Consider the following 14,918-nt stretch of genomic DNA (forward strand, 5'->3'; position numbering starts at 1 on the left):
ACAGAAATGTGCATTGCTGCCAAGTTTGTGCAGCTCCGTGAGTGACATTTCTCAATGGTGAGAAAAAGTCTCTGATTTCTCCCTCTCACTCCCCTCAATCAGGGGCAGTAGGTGTGTGTTGGGGGAGGGGAGGAAACCTACTCCCCCCGCATCCCAGAAGCAAGACAGGTTTGGAGGGAACCAAGGGCAACCAGGAGCGATGGGGACCAGGGGATGGGAAGAAGTCAGAGGTTACATGGGGGCAAGGGGAGGTTGGTGGGGGGAAAGTTCTGCAAGAAAGATGGTGGAAGAGGCTGAAGGGTTACTGGGGTGGGGCAGGGTGTCTAGGAGGTCAGTAGGACTGTAGGAGCATGGGGCCGGGGAAGACATTGGGGTTGTGGGTAGCCCTGGGCCTCCTTCTGCCCCTCTCCTATCTTCCCCCACTTCTCCTCCTCCCTCCCCTCGTCCCCTTCCCCCATTGCTCCCATCACCCGCCTACCAGCTGCCCCAGGCACCACCTCCTCCCTAGAGGCGCCATACACCTGGTGCCAGCAGGGGGAGCGCAGAGAGGAGATGAAGAAAGGCCAGCTGGCTGCCTGAACCCCCAGTGGCCAGGAGAAACAACTGCAGCTGTACTCCCCAAACACAGCCAAATGTAAGGAGATGGGACAGGGCAAAGTGGGACAGGTTGCCAAATGTGCAAGTGTCATATCAAATGCATGGCACTTGGCGACATGGAATTGGAGCAATTGGCACAGGAGGCAATGAGGTTTAGTGAATAAAATATAGCTCTATTAACTCAGGGTATGTCTACACTATGAAATTAGGTTGATTTTATAGAAGTCGATTTTATACAGTCGATTGCGTATGTCCCCACTAAGCGCATTAAGTCAGCAGAGTGCGTCCTCACTAGCATCGACTTACGGAGCGGTGCACTGTGAGTAGCTATCCCACAGTTCCCACAGTCTCCGCCGTCCATTGGAATTCTATGTTAAGCTCCCAATGCCTGATGGGGCAAAAACATTGTTGCGGGTGGTTTTGGGTACATGTCGTCAGTCGCCCCTTCCTCCGTGAAAGCAACGGCAGACGATTGTTTTGCGCCTTTTTCCGTGCAGACGCCATACCACGGCAAGCATGGAGCCCACTCAGCTCAGCTCACCGTCACCACTGTTGTTGTGTCCTGGGTGCGGCTGTCAGCAGACGGTGCAGTAGGACTGCTAACCATCGTCACCCACCGCTTCCGCTGCAACTCTGCTCTCCTGCTGCCATGAATCCACCTCACAGGTCCTCTCGTCATTCTGTATAAATATCAATTCTCGTGGCATCCGTTGTCATCCACCACTTCCACTGCAACTATGTTCTCCTGGTGCCATGAATACACCTCGCAGGTCCTGCCATGAATCCACCTCGCAGGTCAACTCTGCTCTCCTGGTGCCATGAATCCATCTGTATAAATATCTATTCTCGTTGCAGCCGTCGTCATCCACCGCTTCCGCTGCAACTCTGCTCTCCTGCAGATGCCATACCATGGCAAGTATGGAGTCTACTCAGCTCACTGCTGCTGTTGTGAGCATTGTAAACACCTCGCACATTATCCTGCAGTATGTGCAGAACCTGCAAAAGCAGGCGAAGAGGCGATGACAGCGCAATCACAATAGTGTTGAGGACATGGACACAGACTTCTCTCAAAGCACGGGCCCTGGCAATTTGGACCTCATGGTGGTAATGGGGCAGGGTCCTGCCGTGGAACGCTGATTTTGGGCCCGGGAAACAAGCACAGACTGGTGGGACCACACAGTGTTGCAGGTCTGGGATGATTCCCAGTGGCTGCAAAACTTTTGCATGCGTAAGGGCACTTTCATGGAACTTTGTGACTTGCTTTCCCCTGCCCTGAAGCGCAAGAATACCAAGATGAGAGCACTATGTGCAGCTACCGGTCAGTCGGGAATCAATTTGGAGGGGGTAAATCTACTATGAGGGCTGCTGTGATCCAAGTAGCCAAGACAATCACCGAGCTGCTGCTATCAAAGGTAGTGACTCTGGGAAATGTGCAGGTCATAGTGGATGGCTTTGCTGCAATGAGGTTCCCTAACTGTGGTGGGGCAATAGACAGAATGCATATCCCTATCTTGGGACCGGACCACCTTGGCAGCCAGTACGTAAACCGCAAGGGGTACTTTTCAATGGTGCTGCAAGCTCTGGTGGATCACAAGGGATGTTTCACCAACATCAACGTTGGATGGCTGGCAAAGGTGCATAACGCTCGCATCTTCAGGAACTCTGGTCTGTTTGAACTGCTGCAGGAAGAAACTTACTTCCCAGACCAGAAAATTACTGTTGGGGATGTTGAAATGCCTATAGTTATCCTTGGGGACCAAACCTACCCCTTCATGCCATGGCTCATGAAACCATACACAGGCACCCTGGACAGTAGTAAGGAGCAGGTCAACTATAGGCTGAGCAAGTGCAGAATAGTGGTAGAATGTGCATTTGGATGTTTAAAAGCTCACAGGCGCAGTTTACTGACTAGGTTAGACCTCAGCGAAACCAATATTCCCATTGTTATTGCTGCTTGCTGTGTGCTCCACAATATCTGTGAGAGTAAGGGGGAGACATTTATGGCGGGGTGGGAGGTTGAGGCAAATCGCCTGGCGGCCGATTACACACAGCCAGACACCAGGGCGATTAGAAGAGCACAACTGGGCACCCTGGGCATCAGAGAAGCTTTGAAAACCAGTTTCATGACTGACCAGGCTACGGTGTGACAGTTCTGTTTGTTTCTCCTTGATGAAAACCCGCCCCCTTGGTTGACTCTACTTCCCTATAAACCAACCGACCTCCCCCCTTCTATCACTGTTTTCAGAGGCAATAATGTCATTATTGTTTCCAAATCATGCATTCTTTATTAATTCATCACACAAATAGGGGGGAAACTCGCAAGGTAGCCCAGGAAGGGTGGGTGAGGAGGGAAGCACTGGGTGGGGTGGTGGATGAGGGGAGGAAGGAAGGACAAGGCCACACTACAGTTCAAAACTTATTGAATGCCAGCCTTCTGTTGCTTGGGCAATCCTCTGGGGTGGAGTGGCTGGGTGCCCGTAGCCTCCCACCCCGCATTCTTGGGAGTCTGGGTGAGGAGGATATGGAACTTGGGGAGGAGGGCAGGCGGTTATACAGGGCTGCAGTGGCGGTCTGTGCTCCTGCTGTCTTTCCTGCAGCTCCACCAGACGCTGCTCTCCCATTAGCCTCAGCATTGCCTCCTGCCTCCTCTCAGCGTGCTCCTCCCTCCTCTCATTGTGTTCATTTAATGCTTTCCGTGACTCTGCCATTGTTTGCCTCCACACATTCTGCTGGGCTGTTTCAGTGCTGGAGGACTCCATGAGCTCTGAGAACGTCATTTCTCGAGTGCGAGTGCGTTTTTTCCGCTTCTAATCTGCACTAGCCTCTGGGACGGAGAGGATAGGCGGAGCGTAGACACATTTTCAGCTGTGAGAGGGAAAAAAAGGGAGAGTAGTATTTAAAAATTTAGCATTTAGCATTTTAGAGAACAAAGGGAAGACTATTTCACACTGACATAGCATGTCAAATACATAGCACATGTGCTTTTGGTACAAGGTCGCATTTTGCCTCTTATATTGAGCGCCTGCCGGTTTGGTGTGAGACATCACACACGCTTGGCTGGGCAACAGAATTTGGCTTGCAGGCAGCCATGGTAAGGCAAAGGGTTTTGGCTTCTTCAACCTTCATAACATGTGGGAATGGTTTCAAACAGCAGCGCCCTCCTTTCCCAAACCAAGCAAAGCCAGCTGGGTTGGCCATTTAAAAGAAGGGCCTGCGGTTTTAGGGTAAAGGTGCAGCACAACCCAACCCCCCCCACCCCACCCAATTCTCTGGAATGATCGCTTCACCCACCCCCAACCCCCACCGTGTGGTTAGTATCAGGGAAGATCCCTGTCAGCCAAACGTGAACAAACAGTTCAGCATGAACGGGCCTCTACCCACTGCATGGCTAACAGCGGGGATGATTTCTTTTCAGCCAAAGGCAAACAGCCTGGCAGGAACGGGCACCTCTGAATGTCCCCTTAAACAAATTTTCCGTATTTCAACCAGGTGACCATGAATGATATCACTCTCCTGAGACTAACACAGAGAGATAAAGAACCGATGTTGCTTGAATGCCACCAAAGCCTGGGCCCATTCGCTGCAATGCTTTGTTCTGCAATAATTCCAGACTACTTGCTACTGGCTTGGTGTGGTCAAGTGTCCTACCATGGAGGACGAAATAAGGCTGCCCTCCCCAGAAACATTCTGCAAAGGCTTTTGGAATACCTCCAGGAGAGCTTCATGGAGACGTCCCTGGAGGATTTCCGTTCCATCCTCAGACACGTTAACAGACTTTTCCAGTAGCTATACTGGCTGCAAATGCATCCCAAGTCTCCAGGGCAAATTAATCATTAAACACACTTGCTTTTAAACCCTGTATTATAATTACAAAGGTACACTCACCAGAAGTGCCTTCTCCGGCTTCATGGTCTGGGAGCCCACCTTGGGAGGGTATTGGCTCCAGGGTGATGAACAGTTCCTGGCTGCTGGGGAGAAAGAATTCTCTGCTTGCCTGCTGTGCACTATTCTCAACCTCCTCCTCCTCCTCATCTTCCTCATCCACAAAATCCTCATCTCTGTTGTGTGAGACTCCCCCCTTACAGGCATCCACGGACAGTGGTAGGGGCCCCCCCTAGAATTGCATGCAGCTCATCATAGAAGCGGCATGTATGGGGCTCTGACCCGGAGTGACCATTTGCCTCCTTTGTTTTTTTGATAGGCTTGTCTGAGCTCCTTAATTTTCCACGTGATACTGCTGTGTGTCCCTGTTGTAGCATCTGTCCATCATGCCCTTGGAGATTTTGGCAAATATATTGGCATTTCATCTTTTGGAACGGAGTTCTGCCTGCATGGATTCTTCTCCCCATACAGTGATCAGATCCAGTACCTCCCATTTGATTCATGCTGGAGCTCTTTTGCGATTCTGGGACTCCATGGTCATCTGTGCTGATGAGCTCTGCAGGGTCACCTGTGCTGATCAGCTCACCATGCTAGCCAAACAGAAAATGAAATTCTAAAGTTCCTGGGGCTTTTCCTGTCTACCTGGCCAGTGCATCTGAGTTGAGAGTGTTGTCCAGAGTGGTCACAATGGAGCACTCTGGGATGGCTCCTAGAGGCCAATACCATCGAATTGCATCCACACTATCCCAAATTCGACCCAGCAAGGTCGATTTTAGTGCTAAACCCCTCGCCGGGGAGGAGTACAGAAATCGATTTTAAGAGCCCTTTAAGTTGACAAAACAGGCTTGGTCGTGTGGACAGGTCCAGGGTTAAATTGACCCAATAATGCTAAATTTGACCTAAACTCATAGTGTAGACCTGGGCTCAGAGAGCAGGTTCTGTTTCCCCCTCTGCCCTAAAATGTCTTATTAATCTTTCTCACGTTAAGCTTTCTGTCCCTCATTTGCCATATCTTGAAAAATGGAACTCTGAACTTTGTCCTAGATCAAGAGGGCATGTTAGTGGGAAACACAAGAGAAAGAATCATTTTACTAGAGCCTAGAGTTTCCTCTCTCTTTTGAAAAGGAGTCTGGACTGGTTCAGACACCACCAACAAAAATATTCACCATTAATACTTGATCCTTCTTTGGCTTTATTGATGAAGAATCGTGTCTAGTTTTCAAATAACGGCAATTTATTAAACATTTACTATTCCTGACCATGTAAATTGCCTCTTGCAGAAGCCATTGTAAAAATCTACCTATATTGTACATTGTGTGATATAATGCAGTTTAACTGGGCAGGGAGAGATAATAGGCACTTTGCACACATTTTTAAAAGGAGACCATCTGAAGTATTTTAATTGCAAAATGTATCTATTCAATTCATTTAAAATGTTCAGAAAATATTCTTTTGCCAACGAAACTTAATTGTAGAAATGTGCAAGTGTGAGGAATTTTATTTTCTTCCTTCTTTTTCTTACAAAGAGGATCAAAAGCAACCTCATAATGGCCCTCTAGCTGTAACCTTAACTCTGAGGAGGTTGCTACCTTGCTATGACGAGCCATATATACCCTTGAGAAGCTGGGTCTAGAATTCTTATCCTACAGCGGCAAGCAGACAGAACCTACCTCTCAAAGCTAAAGGAGGTGCGTAATTTCACTATCTCATACAGAACAGACCTTTATGTCCTTTCTCACCAACAACCCGCCAGCCAACAGTGGTTTGGAAGAAAAGGTGAATGCTCACTGCGCCCATCAAGAGGGAAGGGTGCCATGGAGGAATGTTACTTACCCAAGCCACAGAGAGGAGGGGTAGCACCCCCTTTGCTTTTAGTTTAAATCTTTTAGTTAACCAGCTGAATAGAGGGCAATATGTTCATACACACATATAATGCCGACTCATGCTCCCTCTGAAATCAGTGGCAAACTTCTATTGACAACAGTGGGAATTGAATCAGGCAATTTCCATTGAAATCAATTGGAGCAGTATAGGGCACCAACAAAATCATTAATAACGTTGCTTATTTACTTCATATAATCTATTTTCTTCATATATAGCTAGTTCATGAGTTTCCAACAAGATTTCACTGTATGGGAAGTTTGAAGACTAATAAACAAGATATTTGTGAGCTAGAGGGGTCTATGCAAAAGGGAAAATGTCAGAGGTTACATTTTTAATTAATTGTAACTCACAAATCTTTTGAAACTTTTCTTCAAATATTGCATATACACGCACACATTATATATATATATATATACATACACACACACACACTCTCACTCACTCCCCCTTGGTTTCAGAGTCTAGCTGGTCATTTTCAAGCCAAAATTTCCCAAGACAAAAGTTCAAAGGTGTCCCATAAATTGGGCTTCCACATAAATAATAAAAAAAAAATGTATGTAAGATTGTAAATTCCTCAGGAAAGGGACCTTGTCCACTCCTTATACAGCACTGAGCACACTGTATTATTATATTGAATGTTCACACACAAAGGGTAGTGTTGATTTAAAAATATTTTGTATTGCACAAGGAGCACAAAAATATTGTCAGCAGAGTTGTTGGAAGTCAGTAAAATTTAATGGAACATTCATGGCCTCAGGCATATTAGTGCAGAATTTAATCTGCACTAATCTGCCCAAGCCTGGGGAAACACTATGTGCAGCATTTACTCATTTTATAGTCATTTATCAAGCGCTTGGGGATGAGAAGTGCTACAGCCCATAAGTGTATAAGAGATTATTAAACATTATAGATAATAATGTATGTTAAAAAGGCATATTTGCAAAGTCAAGAGATAGACGTGTCTTCTGAGAGTCCACTGAGGCCTGATTTCACATCTCAGGGACACTGTTCGTTAGCTTTAGACTTGCCAAGAGTGAATCAAAATGCAGAATTCTAATCCCCCCACAAGACTCAGAGACCATCAATCACCAGTGAAGGGGAAATACTGAACTTCCAGCATCTTGCCTTCTCCAGGAAAACCCGACTGCTGTGTTTGCACACTAATCTCTTCTGAGACTCTGCATTTTGTCTCCTGCCCCCAACTCTCTCTCTCTCACACAGCCCACATCAATACATATGGATGGCTATTTGTGGAAAATAGCTGATGTGGAGATTAAGTCTGGGAATTGGGGGGGAGGGGGTAGTTTTTGATTCTCTTTATAAACCACAGTTGAAATTGGACCAGAACTGCCAGAAATAAAACAATAAACAAAGAATACAACCCAGGGCATGGTTTTAATTGGCTAGGAGGCAAAACAGCTGTGAACTGTAGCAGAGAGGAGTGATGAAAGCACACGAAGAGGACAAGGTGCTGCTGCTACTGTATTCTCTGCTGTAACTGTCACAGCTCAGCTCTTTCCATCTGACAGAAGAGCCTTTTGGCAGCCGGAGATGAGTCAGTTTTATGTGCATTGCCTGGGAGTCTCTGGAGAACCCCAGTTGCTCCCTTTGTGTGTCTGTCATGCTGCCTGTGGGTTTGAGGCAAGCAGCACAACTCCATAGACCACTAGTTCCAGCTGCAGCTCACAAGCACCCCTCCCACTCTCCCCACATCTTCCACAGCAGCTGAGTTGCAGATGGAAGCCAGAAGAAGTCAGTGCAGCTTCAAATTCTTTACCATAAGGAAGGGAGTGCCCAAATGTCCAGCTAAGGGTTGCACTAGCCACCTGCCAGAGGTCTGAGGGCTGCATCAAATATGCATAAACTAGAGCCAGGTGAAGGGTGGCTTATGGGGACAACAGGTCCCAGCAGGCAATGCACACCATGCTGTAGCTTGAGCCAAGAGAGGCCCACATTTCACAAAGACACTCTGTAGGCCACACCTCCATATTAAATATTATGGTGGCAACCAGCCATATTGTAAGACGCTACCTTTAGCTAGCAGATCCATTGGAAACTCCAGTAGACTCAACAAGGATCCTTCAGCTGGTCTCTATTGGTTTTTATTGGAGTCTCAGGAACAGGAAGACCAATACACTAGTTGCTCATGTTCCAAACCCTAGTTGCTAACTGGAACCAGTAGGAACCAACTGGTAATTTTATACTGAAATTTGCAATGGGATGGGAGGTTGCCTACCCCTCTTACAAGGGAAGCCACTGAGAGACTGTAAAAAACAAACCAGGGTCAAGTGTTAAATATGGTCACAGAAGGAAAAGTCCACCTTAAAATTGTTGTGATGGCAGCAGCGATCAGGAATTTGGCTTTGTGGAGAAGGACTTTGCTGCTGACCTGCATCTGGTGAGCAGTCTCTTATTCTTGAAAGAGCTGTTTTAAAGTTCCAAATGAAGATGAGTAAACAGGTTTCGTAGATGCCAAAGAGCAATAGACAAACCAATCTCCCCTTTCCCCCAATCTGTTTACATAAAGGCTTCTGCATATGGAGAAAAAAGTTCTCAGAAGTGAAATCAGACGTTTCCTCTGCTATCAAGCCCATCCAAGATCTGAGATTCTTCATTGTGGGCAGCACGCAACGGGGTGAGGAAGAGAGACTGGCAGATGTCAGGCATGGTGGCCTAGTGAGAATGCTATGCCTGACTACACAGGAGACCACAGGCTGACATGTACATTGGAGGTGAGGAGATAGTGTGGGAGAAGTGTCCAGGTTGAAATGGCGGCAACCTTCCGGGAATCCATAGTTATTCTCCAGGGAGAAATATAACCTAGGAACTCAATCATATTCTGACCAAATTCACACTTTTCTAATTTCGCGCAGAGATGGTTCAGGCAAAGCCTTTCCAGGATTCTGTGCACACACTGATTACAAAGAGTCCGGACTTCAGAAAAGATGAGGCTATTGTCAAAGTATACCACCAGTAACTGCTCTAGCATGTCCCTAGAAATACTGGTTATAAAACATCATAAGGTCTCTGGGGCATTGCACAGCCCAAAGGGCATCACCTGATATTCGAAATAGCTATACCGGATGCAGAAAGCAGTCTTTCACCCGACCCCTTTCTGAATCCTAACCAACTTATAGGCCTAGTTTGATAAAGACCCTGGGGGAGCGAAGCCTTGCAAAGAGTTCATTCATAAGCAACAGGGGGTACTGCTGATTCTGGATGGTTATTTTATTCTGCACCCAGTAATCTACACGGGATTCTGCACAGAGAGCCATCTTTCTTAGCCCAGCTGGGGATGTGGAAGGGTGGATGAAACCCTTTTCCAAGTTCTCTGGGAAATAGTCTGAGTGCCTGCAGTTACAGTTCATTGAGAGAGTAGATACACCCAAAGAAAACCTGGGCTTCAGGTTGGAGGTCCATAGGGCAATCATAGCATGGTGAGGGGGCAAGATGTTAAGCCTTTTTCCTGTCAAAGTCCTGGTATTTGCCTGGTACTCCCAAAGGCTGTTAGGATGGTTGTTGAGGCCAGCAGGGATCCCTTCAAACTGGGTCCCCATGTTCTGAAGTCAGAAAAACATATGAATGGCCATACTGGGTCAGACCAAAGGTCCATTGAGCCCAGAATCCTGTCTTCTGGCAGTGGCCAATGCCAGGTGCCCCAGAGGGAATGAACAGAACAGGTAATTATCAAGTGATCCATCCCCTGTTACCCATTGTCAGCTTCTGGCAAACAGAGGCTAGGGACACCAACCCTGCCCATCCTGGCCAATAGCCATTGATGGACCTAACCTCCAGGAATTTAGCTAGTTCTTTTTTGAACCCTGTTATAGTCTTGGCCTTCACAACATCCTCTGGCAAAGTGTTCCACAGGTTGATTGTGCATTGTGTGAATAAATACTTCCTTTTGTTTGTTTTAAACCTGTTGCCTATTAATTTCATTGGGTGATCCCTAGTTCTTGTGTTATGAGAAGGGGTAAATAACACTTCTTTACTTACTTTCTCCACACCAGTCATGATTTTATAGACCTCTATCATATCCCCCCTTAGTCATCTTTTTTTTCAAGCTCAAAAGTCACAGTCTTAATCTCTTCTCATATGGCAGCCATTCCATACCCCCTAATCATTTTTGTTGCCCTTTTTTTAACCTTTTCCAATTCCAATATATATATTTTTTGAGATGGAGAGACCACATCTGCACACAGTATTCAAGATGTGGGCATACCATGGATTCATATAGTGGCAATATGGTATTATCTATCCCTTTCGTAATGATTCCCAACATTCTGTTCACTTTGTTGACTGCTACAGAACATTGAGTGGATGTTTGCAGAGAACTATCCACATTGACTCCAAGATCTCTTTCTTGAGTGGTAACAGCTAATTTAGACCCCATCATTTTATATGTATAGTTGGGATTATGTTTTCCAATGTGCATTACTTTGCATTTATCAACATTGAATTTCATCTGCCATTTGTTGTCCAGTCACCCAGTTTTGAGAGATCCTTTTGTAGCTCTTCGCAGGCTGCTTTGGACGTAACTATCTTGAGTAGTTTTGTATCGTCTGCAAATTTTGCCACCTCATTGTTTACTCCTTTTTCCAGGTCATTTATGAGTATGTTAAACAGTACTGGTCCCAGGACAGACCCCTGGGGGACACCACTATTTACCTCTCTTTAGGCTGAAAACTGACCATTTATTCCAACATGTTGTTTTCTATATTTTAACCAATTACCAATCATGAGAGGATCTTCCCTCTTATCCCAGGACAGCTTACTTTGCTTAAGAGCCTTTGGTGAGGGACCTTGTCAAAGGCTTTCTGAAAAATCTAAATACACTATATCCACCGGATCCCCCTTGTCCACATGCTTTTTGGTCCTCCTCAAAGAATTCTAGTAGATTTGTGAGGTATGATTTCCCTTTACAAAAAAACATGTTGACTCTTCCAACAAATTAGGTTAATCTATGTGTCTGACAATTTTGTTCTTGTCCTCAGGGGGGCTGGGCTGGGCTCACTTGGAGTCACACTAGGGAGAAGCACTAACCTGCAACTGGGCTCAGAACAAACAGGACTGCTGGCAGTACAGGGAATTAAAATGCACTGTGCTTGAATCCAAAAGGATGTGGGGGTCATGCATGACAACCCATGTGATACCAAAAATTACTGGAAAGTGCAGGGAATGGACCAACCAAACCAGAGGGACTCATGATGACCCCCAATGAGTGGTGACCTCCAAGGGTGCAGTTTCTTGTGTGACCAGGTCTGAAGATAGGAGAAAACTGCCAACAGCTTCTATTAGAGAAAGAATAGACTTATGGTGTGTCAGGATCTTATGTTTTAGGGCAAATTCTAGGTCCATAAAGTTACTAGAAGCACCAGAGTCCATCAGTGCTCCCAGGCTGACTCTGTCATCAGGAGTGTCATGGACAGAGCAGGAGCCAAAGGTGTGCTGGGCACTCATTAGATATTGTCAAGGTATCTGAGGACAAGTGTAGGGGTGGTGGACAGGAGTGGGAGGGATGTGGGGGGGAATGCCAGCCCTGCCCAGACCCATATATTGGGGCTGGAACCTAGCATTTTCTCACCCAAGAAACAGATCAGCCCTTTGCCAGACAACTCAAAGCAAAATATTCTGCACCTCCACAGTAGAGGTATAGACCCAATGCCCAGAACTGATGTTTCTCTGCATCAGTGAGAGAGGAGGTCATGTCATATCCAGCTCATAGGCTCAGGCTGCAGGGTGGGTATGGTAGGTTTTCGGACTACTGCTGACAAGCCAGGTAGGAGCTGGGGAACTGCCCTCTTTTTCTGTTGGCATTCCCACAGGCAATTGTCTGTCTTAGGCATAGGTCGATAAGGGCATCCCAATCAGTCAGAGCTTCCACCTGTACCAGCTCATCTTTGATCCTGTTGTTCAGACCAAGCCAAAAATGGTACCACTGCACAACTTTGTTCCACTCGGTATCAGTTATCAGGCACCAAAAGTCTGTGGTGTAGTTGGTAGCCAGTCGGCGTCCCTCAGGGCCTGGAGCACAGCTTCCACCATGTGCACTTGATTTGGGTCATGGAAAATTATCTCCACAGCACAGACAAAATTCTTGAACTGGCCCAGGAGGGGGCTAGATTTCTCCAGTACTAGAGAGGCCCAGGCCAGCAGCTTGCTGGTCAGCAAGCTGATGATGAGCCTCACCCTGGACCACCCTGGTTTGCAGGTATAATAAGAACAGGAGCAGACACTGGTTCAGGAAACCATGGATCTTTCTGCGATCCCTGTCAAGCTTGCCCGGTAAAGGAAGCTTCAGTTTTCCATAGACCTGGGGAAAGATTGGATCTGGAAAGCCGAGTTCTGCACATGCAGGGCACGAATCTGGGTTTGTAAATTCTGCAGGGGTCTCCCAACCCCAACAAGGGGATGTTAGGCTCCATAGGATTCATCCTGAAAGCTACCCCCTTTTATTTGGGCTGCTCAAACTGTCATGGACCAAGGCATGGGCAGTCATGCCTAGTGGTCGAAGCTAGAGTCAGACACTGAGCAGGGGAGTAAGGCTGGAGCAGGACAGGAGCCAGGCAGGATTTGGACTGGTCCAAGCCTGGGAACAAGGCAGGAGCAGGAGCGATCACAGCTGCGGGTGTAAATTCTGAGCCTGATGCTTCTGGTGGGCTTAAGAGCATGTCTGTCGGTTCCTCCAGCCAGTCAAGTGGTCTGGTCAATCAGGTGATTCTGCTGCAAGTCCTCTGTTGCTTAGTTGGGAGGCAAAGCTATATGGTCCTAGGCTCAGTTGCAAGCCCTAATTTCTGACCGCACCTATGGTTACTACCTTCAGGGGGGGGAAATAGGGATGTTTAATTGCTGGCATGCAAATATCATATGCACATGATTTGATTAGCATAATTTGCATATTTGTAAATAAAGTGCATATGACTATATACTTTCATTGTAATTTTTTTCTTGCAGAGTTAATGCTAGTGAAATATGTCAGATTGATAGCCCTGGTGAATGAAGGCCAGCAGCAGGACAAGCTTCCCCCACACACTGAAGCATGCTGGTAGATGTGGGGAGACCAGTCTTTGGCCTCCCCTGCATCTGCCAGTTAGTGCAAAGCATGATGGGGACTTTGTGATGTGGAAGCCAGAACTGAGGCCCACCAAATTCATCTTCTGTATGGGCCACCAAAAATCCATTTGATGGGAACAACTTTCAGGCCCTTCAAACTGGTGACTTACAAGTGTAAGGCTCTAATACCTATGAGCAATGCTCGGAGGTCTCCACTCTCCCACTTAGCACTACTAATGAGGAGGGCATGTATTTCCCTCCCCCATCAGCACATTTTGACTCTGGGCCCTTCAGGCACCCAGTAGAGATCTCTACCACTTGCGCTCAAGGAGTAACTGGTAGCAGTGGCAAGTTTTGATTCTCTGTGGAACAGCCACTAAAGAGATATGTGACACACTTTGCCAATGGGTTACACGGGTATTTGCTTGAGACCAACATAATGTTGGGAATCAGGATTCCTGGCTCTGGGAAGGGAATGTGCTGTATTGGTTAGTGCAATTACAGTCAGGGGACCAGATCCTTAGCTGGTGTAAATCAGTACAATTCCACTGAAGTCAAGGATTAGACACCATTTTACTCCAGTTGAGGAGTTGGCTTATGATACTCAAATACACAGTTGTTAGACACTTTCTCAAAGACACAGTGTCTAAGTGGATGATACCTGGGAACTATTCCTAGTTCTGCAACATGTGGCCTTGTGCAGCTTCGCCATTACCTCACCTATAACATGGAGGATATTTTCTTGCCTACTAGGGTAGAGGCATGAGGCCTTGCTCCACATGAGGGCTCTTAAAGTGCCCAGAAATAGATTCATAGATTCATAGATTCTAGGACTGGAAGGGACCTCGAGAGGTCATCGAGTCCAGTCCCCTGCCTGCATGGCAGGACCAAATACTGTCTCGACCATCCCTGATAGACATTTATCTAACCTACTCTTAAATATCTCCAGAGATGGAGATTCCACAACCTCCCTAGGCAATTTATTCCAGTGTTTAACCACCCTGACAGTTAGGAACTTTTTCCTAATGTCCAACCTAGACCTCCCTTGCTGCAGTTTAAACCCATTGCTTCTTGTTCTATCCTTAGAGGCTAAGGTGAACAAGTTTTCTCCCTCCTCCTTATGACACCCTTTTAGATACCTGAAAACTGCTATCATGTCCCCTCTCAGTCTTCTCTTTTCCAAACTAAACAAACCCAATTCTTTCAGCCTTCCTTCATAGGTCATGTTCTCAAGACCTTTAATCATTCTTGTTGCTCTTCTCTGGACCCTTTCCAATTTCTCCACATCTTTTTTAAAATGCGGTGCCCAGAACTGGACACAATACTCCAGCTGAGGCCTAACCAGAGCAGAGTAGAGCGGAAGAATGACTTCTCGTGTCTTGCTCAAAACACACCTGTTAATACGTCCCAGAATCATGTTTGCTTTTTTTGCAACAGCATCACACTGTTGACTCATATTTAGCTTGTGGTCCACTATAATCCCTAGATCCCTTTCTGCCGTA

At 46.6% G+C, this 14,918-nt stretch overlaps 1 long non-coding RNA gene across 2 annotated transcripts in view; it reads right to left on the reverse strand.

Moving 5' to 3' along the window:
* Positions 1-1,853: 1,853 nt before the first annotated feature.
* Positions 1,854-14,918, reverse strand: part of LOC135982463 (uncharacterized) — a 127,153-nt gene continuing 114,088 nt past the window's right edge. The window contains exons 4-5 of one of the 2 annotated variants that reach the window (XR_010599837.1): positions 4,483-4,562; positions 1,854-3,462 (exon numbers count right to left, since the gene is read on the reverse strand). This is a non-coding gene — a long non-coding RNA (uncharacterized LOC135982463). The remainder of the gene's footprint in view (positions 3,463-4,482; positions 4,563-14,918) is intronic. The other variant, XR_010599838.1, reaches the window with a different exon arrangement.

This window comes from Chrysemys picta, chromosome 3, assembly GCF_011386835.1.
Source record: "Chrysemys picta bellii isolate R12L10 chromosome 3, ASM1138683v2, whole genome shotgun sequence".
Lineage (NCBI taxonomy): Eukaryota > Metazoa > Chordata > Testudines > Emydidae > Chrysemys > Chrysemys picta.